The following is a 7,728-nucleotide window of genomic DNA, read 5'->3' as shown; positions in this document are numbered from 1 at the left end:
GGGTTAAGCAGGTGGATGCTGACCCAAGCTAAAATCTAACGTCTCCTGAGATATGTCTCAAATAAGCAGACAGAGCTGACCAATGAAACCGTTGACTGGAACAGATCCGTTTTATCTGTTTGTTATTTTTTTTAAGGAATTTTGGAGCAAATACCAAAGAAATATAAATATAAATATATGATCTGAGTAAAGACATGGTGAAGGCTGAAGCGTCTATTGCCCTTCAGCTGGTATGTTAATGATTTGCCTGGGCAGCCTTAAAATAGAATTGGCAAGAAGCTGCATTTTCACCAAACATTAACTACAAAAATATGATTGGAATGTCTGATTATTTACTACAAGACAGCATCTCGAGAGAACATTGCTTCTGTAGTCTGGAACCTGCAATCAGTCTACTGAGTTATTTTAACGGGTTTCTACACGGTGCACGTTTGTGAATTTTTGTTTAAATTTAATTAGCCTGCGCCGCTGCCCGTAAAGATCCCTTGCAAGCTTCGGTTTACAGAAATGTATTGAAATATGGCCCGTGTTCTGTGATGAATGACTTTAACATATGGCCAACATACACTGGAGTCTCCAAGAATGGTCCTTTGGAAACCCCAGAATGTGTTGGGCGCAATTTACAGCGTGTGTCTGAAACAATATAACTTGGAAAGAATGTTGAGCGCCGTGTATCACGGATGGGTTCTGGTAGGTTGACCGGGGCATTTAAGCAGCAGTAATTCTGTCGGGCTCTCTATTCTAACATATAAGCAGATGCATTCTCTGTAACATATAAAAAATGTGAATGGTTATACTTAACGCGTTCTAATTCTTCAATCGCCAAAAAATCTACAACATACAGTAAAGAAGAGAATCCCTGAAGAACTGTAATCTAATGGACATCGAAGATGATTTTGGAAAAAGGAATATTTTTACTATAAGTACCCTTTACCACACTGAAAAGTCATTAGAAAAGGGGAAAAAAGTGAAGCAATAACACATTAAATAAACATGCTACTTAAATAAAACAAAAATCACACAATAAAAACATTTTGTAGCCTTCTTTTAACATATTTTTTTTATTACCTTATATTAAATCATATGATTTATGTCATTGTCACATATAATGAGGCCAGCTAACAAAAACACAGATAATTGTTCAGCATATTTCAGGTATTTTCTGCATGTTTTAAAGAATATTTTATCCAAAGTGAATCACTAAGAGCTAGAATGGAAACTACCATTAAAGTATATATGGTAATACTTTACTCTTCGTCATAAAGCTTTCATATGACCACACGCATACCTATGGCATTAAAAATGTCTGAAGGTATATACCGTATTTAGACATAATGTAGCGTTTCTTATAATTAAAAACAAATGGACATTTACTACACTAGGTCATCTGGAATTCAGGAGGAAATGAGAGGTCACAAGGCATCCATTACTAATTATGTCTGGTTGTAAGGCTTATTTTACTCCCATCCTTCTTCCGTTAATACACAAACTAATTCATTTTCCAGTAAATATACTGCAATATTCCATCCATCAGGACTGTAACTTCCATAGGGTCAGCTGCCCCAGGCTTTGCAAGCTGAGGGGCGAGCTTGGCTATCTGGCAGCTATGCCCCTTTGCCTCCTTGCACTTCTAGAAGAAGATATGACATCAGAGTGAGGTAGGACCTCCAACCAGTGGGGTATTTTGGCCTGGGTGCTGCCCTCAGTCTCTTATCCCTACAGCCGTTGTGCTCCATGCTAAGCGCCTGGATATGATGTAATATTGTGCTGCATCAAATACGTTTGCTGTGGAAGCCATGTTAGCTCGGAACAATCCTCCATATATATTTGGGCCAGTTAAAAAGGAGATCTCTGATCTCCCCCACTGACCCACGGAAAATGCCTTGGTGTCTGATTGACCAATTGGGCGATCTACTCCTGGTTAATGCCACAGAGGGGCTGCAGCCTGACTGCCTAAATAGAGGGTGAGAACAAGCTAATGCCTCTGCCCCTGCCCCAGGTGCTAAGAGCCCTTTCCGCACTTTTATATTTAAATATTTTATATTAAAGGAAACTTTTCAAACATCCCTCGTATATATACTTATATATACACACAAGTAATAAAAGTGACTTGTATGCTTGAATGTCTTGGATTAGAGGTTAAAAAAGAGACGTTTATAACAAATTAGGGCAGAACACAGCATCCTAGAAGGAGCTGGATACTGAGAAGAGGTGTGGAGATCGGGAACGAGCCGCATACTTTTTCGGTGAAAGGGTGGTTTACCTATGACCCTGGTCAGATTGTATAAAGGGATCTGCAATTTATAATCTTGCTGTGAATCATTTGTAACAGATGCATAGTAATGGGTGGAGAACAGAAGGGAACGGAAGCCTCAGGAGATCCATGACTTATGAAGGGTTTTGCTTTAGTGAAAAGCAATCCGTTATGTTCCAGGAGGTGTCTGTCTACAGCATGAAATAATGTGGACAATGCCAATTCACAACAGTGATAATAGCTCAGCGGGTCAGAGGTTTCAGCCTGATTCTGGAACCTAACCAGCGCCTCACTTACTAACACCATATGACTTCATGCACAGGTCTGCCTATGTGGGCACTGGTGGAATATTGCATCACTCTCTCCCTATGTGAGTGGTGATGTGACATCATGGGGGATTCCTTATATGGTATGTCCAGTTTACAATCCCTTTTTCACAATATGGTAAATAAAAGCCCTTTTGTTGGGACTGTCCTACAAAACTTAGGACTGCTGTCAGCTATGCCAATGTAGTTACTGGCCCCCAACCTAGTTTAAACATAATCACATTTTAAAAGGCACTTTTTTCTGTTAAAAGAACTGACAAAAGCCCCTCCAATGCTCTATGGAACAAATGACTCAACCATATGGCTAAGATCCATTCAGGTTTTTGATTCATGTAATGCAGAAATATGATGTAATGTAGCGTCCTCCGGGAATGAGCAGAGATGAACGGGAGGTAATTGACATACGCAGGCTCGAGCGTAGGCCATCTGGCACAAACACTGGCTGAGCAGACCCAATACCCGAGATGTACCGAGGAGGAGTTATCCTTGTATGACATCTTCACTCAATAAACCATTGTGTTCTGAAAGACTGGTCAAGGAGGAATTTACATAATTCTCTGATGTAAAACGTGAAATACTTTTAAAAGGGCTAGTGAACTAAAAATTGAAATAAACGTAAAATGCCTATTTTGTGTCCAGGCTTTAGAGAATGGCTGACGGACCCTCTTATTACAGTCCATATAATGTTTCGTATTGATTGGAAGCTGGATCTGAAGGCTTATTATAAAATGACAAGCATTAAGCAGGGATGCATTAAATGGGGAACTATCACCGCAGGATTTTTTTTGCTTTTTTTTTTTACATGGGGCAAAGGCATTTAATGGGATTCTGATAAATCTCTCCATACATTTGCACTGGAGAGGAGGAAGTTCATTAAAAGGTGATAGCGATCATATGCATTAAAGTGCACACAGTTATTACTATTTATTTTGATATAGCGCCATCCTATTCCGCAGCGTTGTACAATGTGTAAACAGGACATGGCTGGAGTGTCTCTTCAAGGAGACATTTCTTGACGTGATCAGGAATATTGGCCACCCTCGCCACTGCAGAAGGTGCAGGACGCCGGCCAGGACTACCCACTGATGCTGGTGGGCAGTCCCGCTGACATCAGGGGCATTCCTGCCACCCTCAGTGGGCGTTTCCGCTTTGTGGGAAACACCCACATTTAAAGGGAAAAAAGAGAGGTGAGTGTGGCGTGTCAGGACCCCGCTCCTGCCACCCGGAGGATTTGGGTGTTGACCCGGAGAACCAGAGAAGCAGCCAGGTATGGCCATCATATTCCACAGTGCTGTGCAACGGGTAAAACAAGACATAACAAGTAAGAGATAATGTAACAATTTGGATTTACAGAAACAAAAGGAGAGGATAGCCCTGCTCAAAGGAGCTTAATATAACGCTTGCTTGCTATTTAAATAAACATAAAAAGAAAGGAAATATAACTGGTGGGTTGAGATGTATGATTTCCAGTAAAAGGGAAGTCCTGGGAGGTTAACGGGAGTTTCCAGGCCGTGGTATCATTATGGGATCCTCCCTCAGATCCACAAATAAAAAGTAAGCCCTGACCCGGACAATGCACTCGTTTCCTGCACACTTCCCTACTTGGCAGCGGGTAATCTCTTTTAATAAACATATTTTCTTTCTAATTACCGCTCTCACGAAACTCATCATTTTTCCACGCTAAGTTCTGTTGTTCCAACTTTAATAACTTTTTTAATGAGCTGCCCCAAGACTCTTCAACTAGTAATCCTTTAATAGCCATCACAGATCTTCTAAGTGAAGTCACCTGTATTCAAGGAGGGACTCCAGCTCTCGTATGCCAATGAGAATAGCACAGGGATGCTCAGATATCGTTAAATCACAGCCGCGCATAAAGGAGGCAGCTCTAAATGCCCCTGAGAATCTGCCCATTCACCCTGACAGTTACCATGAATGATCACATTACTCAGGGAGACTCCCGTCATTCCTTTGTAATCTCTTTCCCAGGTAATTGTGTGGCAGAGGAAGATTTAAAGGTCTGTCTCTCCCACCTAAACACAGTCCAAGTATTAATATACCACACAATCACCCGTGGGGCGTAAGACAGGCGGGAATGCCCTGAAATATGTATTCAATGCAAAGATACTGCTAGGAGTTGAGAAAAAGATAATAAGTATAAGCTGATGCAAAAAAATTAACCCACTATCAATTAAATAACCACATATCAAGTTATTTCGGCTGTTCCTACATAAAAATCAAGACATGGGAAAGAAATCTACTGAAATGCTGCAAAATATTTGTAAGAAATGAAAAATAAACTACATTTCATTGCAAAATTTGGCACTAAAATGGTTAAATGGGTTAAAAGTGGTAAAAAATAAATTTTTGGGTTTCTCTAGCTACTATTGGTGCCCAACTCCCAGGATATCACATTTTTAAAAAGATGATGTGCATGTTTCATGTTTAACTACTAAAATACCGTATTTGCTCGATTATAAGACAAGGTTTTTTTTCAGAGCAAATGCTCTGAAAAATACCCCTCTTCTTGTAATCGAGGTCGTCTTCTAATCAGACCTCAAATAGAGGTCTGACTATGAGACTAAGATCCAGATCCCCCGCAGCGCTGCAGGGGACCTGGATCCTCCTGTCTGGTAACCTCAGATTTTGGGGGGTCGTCTTATAATCGAGCAAATGCGGTACATGAAAATACCAGTTTAGGAGGTTTTCAAATTCAGTACAAATATCTAAATATATTTTATTTTTATTTTTTTTCTCATTTGTACTATGTGTAGTTTTTATAGGTGTTATTTTTTTCAGAAATTTTCCCAATTTTTAGATGTTTTTCAGAATAAATCATTATTTATGTTTTTATTTATGATGTTAAAAGAAAGACCTACGGGGCGTGGCTTGGATGGCGGCTGAGTAAGACGTGCGGTGCGGGAGCTCCTCCAACTCCTAAGCTATATTCAACCGATTTGGCAGTTACCGGGATATTATCCACTAAGCGACTTTTCCCACTGCGGGCATTATGTCCGCGAGCAAGACCAAGTCATCGGCGGGCTCTGTTCCGGCTTTTTTTGAGCCCAAACCCAGACGTCGGGCCTCTTCCCGCGCTTTACCTACCATCCGCGACGACGCGGAAGATTCCGATGCTTCACAGGGCCCAGACGCTGGCCCCTTACCCCACTCACCTTCGCCTCCTCCGAGTGATCCAGGCGACGGCGTTCTAACCGTCACCGCCATGAAACGGCTTCTGGACGAGATGCGCTGCAATTTTAAATCGGACATGGCGGACGCTTTATCTAAACTCCACGTGGATCTCCAAGAGCTTGGCGCTCGCACGTCCCACTTAGAGGACAAAATGGAAGAATTCTCTTCGGCACATAACACAGTGGCTGATGCGTGCACCTCTCTCCGAGACGAGATTGACACGCTTAAACATAAATTGGGCGACCTGGAAGACCGCTCCAGACGTAACAATCTCCGCATTAGAGGCATCACCGAGGACATCACCATGGACAAGCTACGCACTTACACCACCACTCTTATCCAAACTATCCTGGACCTCCCGTCTTCTGAAGACGTCCGCATTGACAGAATACACAGGCTACCTCGCCCGAAAATGGTGAAGGGGTCACCACCTAGAGATGTGATACTACGCATTCACTTCTATGATTTGAAGGAACAACTCATGTTGAAGGTGCGTCGCAAGCAAGATTTACCGGCTCAATACTCACACCTGCAATTTTTTCAAGACTTGTCACAGCACACACTACATCAACGAAGGGCCTTCTCCTCCGTCACCTCCACTCTCCGGGCACACAAGATTCCCTACCGCTGGGGCTTCCCCACGCGCATCAACCTTTCCAAGGATGGAGTGGCTCTTTCCATTGCTTCACCATTGGAGGGCCTGCAGCTTCTCTCGGACTGGGGACTTGCCGTACCATCGCAGGATTCGTCATCACCACGCGCCGCCAGGACCCGCTCACCTGTTCCTGCATCCTCTCCGAAACACCTCCAGCTGGAGTGGGATACAGTCCCCACCAAGTCGCCTGCTTCACTCACCTGATCTCTCCGCCGCCGGTATCCTTTTTCTGGTGACTGCCTAACTATTCGCATCACACGCCATTCGTACACGGTTGACTTTCTTTTTCACATCACGACGTACATTGACATTTTTGATTTTTATTTTTTCACATTGCTAGTATAACTACGTCTCGGCTCTTTGGAGTTGGGGGTTCTCCTTCGCCGTTCCACGGGTTTCCCTTCCCCTCTCGGTGGGTACCATGTTACGGTACACCTGGACGGGGTTCCCTCCCCCTTGTGGCGCCCATACACGTCCTGGGCTGCCAATTGCTTTTCGGCTAAACAGCGTTTTTTCCTTTTTATGTTCCCATGTTATGTTTTCAGTTTTTATTGTTCATGTCCTGATGGCGGTAACTTTTTGTTTTAAATTCGCTCTACATCATACATTTATACTTCGGTTGTTATACTCTGGAGTGTCGTCTCTGCATTCTACACATGTTGTGGTCTATACACACCATTTTCTTTTTTGCAATTGTGTTTCTGGTATGTGGTCCTTACTTTTTTGTTTGTTTTGTTTTGGGCATTGGACGCGGCTCTCCCATTTTGTATTGCCTTCTCTGGGGGACTCCACCGTCTTCCAATGTACACTACACAACTTCACTTTAAGACTTCGCTTTTTTTGCTCATCCTTTTATCCTCCCCTTAATGTCATCTCTTAAGTTATTATCCATAAATGCTAATGGCCTTAACACCCCTCACAAGCGGAGGATGTTATTCTCCGAAGCAAAAAAGGCCCGCGCCCAAATTTTATGTGTGCAAGAGACCCATTTAAAACGCTCAAAGCCTGCTCACATATACTCTAAAGATTTTCCATGGCAATATCACTCCATGGCCTCATCTTGTAGGGCTGGGGTTTCGATTCTTGTCTCCCGACATGTTTCTTTTCAACTACTGGACCAGATGGTGGACCCCCAGGGACGGTTTTTATTCCTCAACTGCATCATCAACACAGTCACTTACACGTTGGTCGCTTTCTATACCCCTAATACCTCTCAATTACTTTTTTTTCAGAAGTTACTCCGCAAAGTCACTTGCTTTAAGAAAGGTTCCCTCATTTTATGTGGCGATCTCAACGCCGTATTT

This window comes from Sceloporus occidentalis, unplaced genomic scaffold, assembly GCF_023333645.1.
Source record: "Sceloporus occidentalis isolate IW3139 unplaced genomic scaffold, rSceOcc1.0.p SCAF_101, whole genome shotgun sequence".
Lineage (NCBI taxonomy): Eukaryota > Metazoa > Chordata > Lepidosauria > Squamata > Phrynosomatidae > Sceloporus > Sceloporus occidentalis.
The sequence above is the reverse complement of the archived record's forward strand: the minus strand, read 5'-3'. Positions refer to the sequence as shown.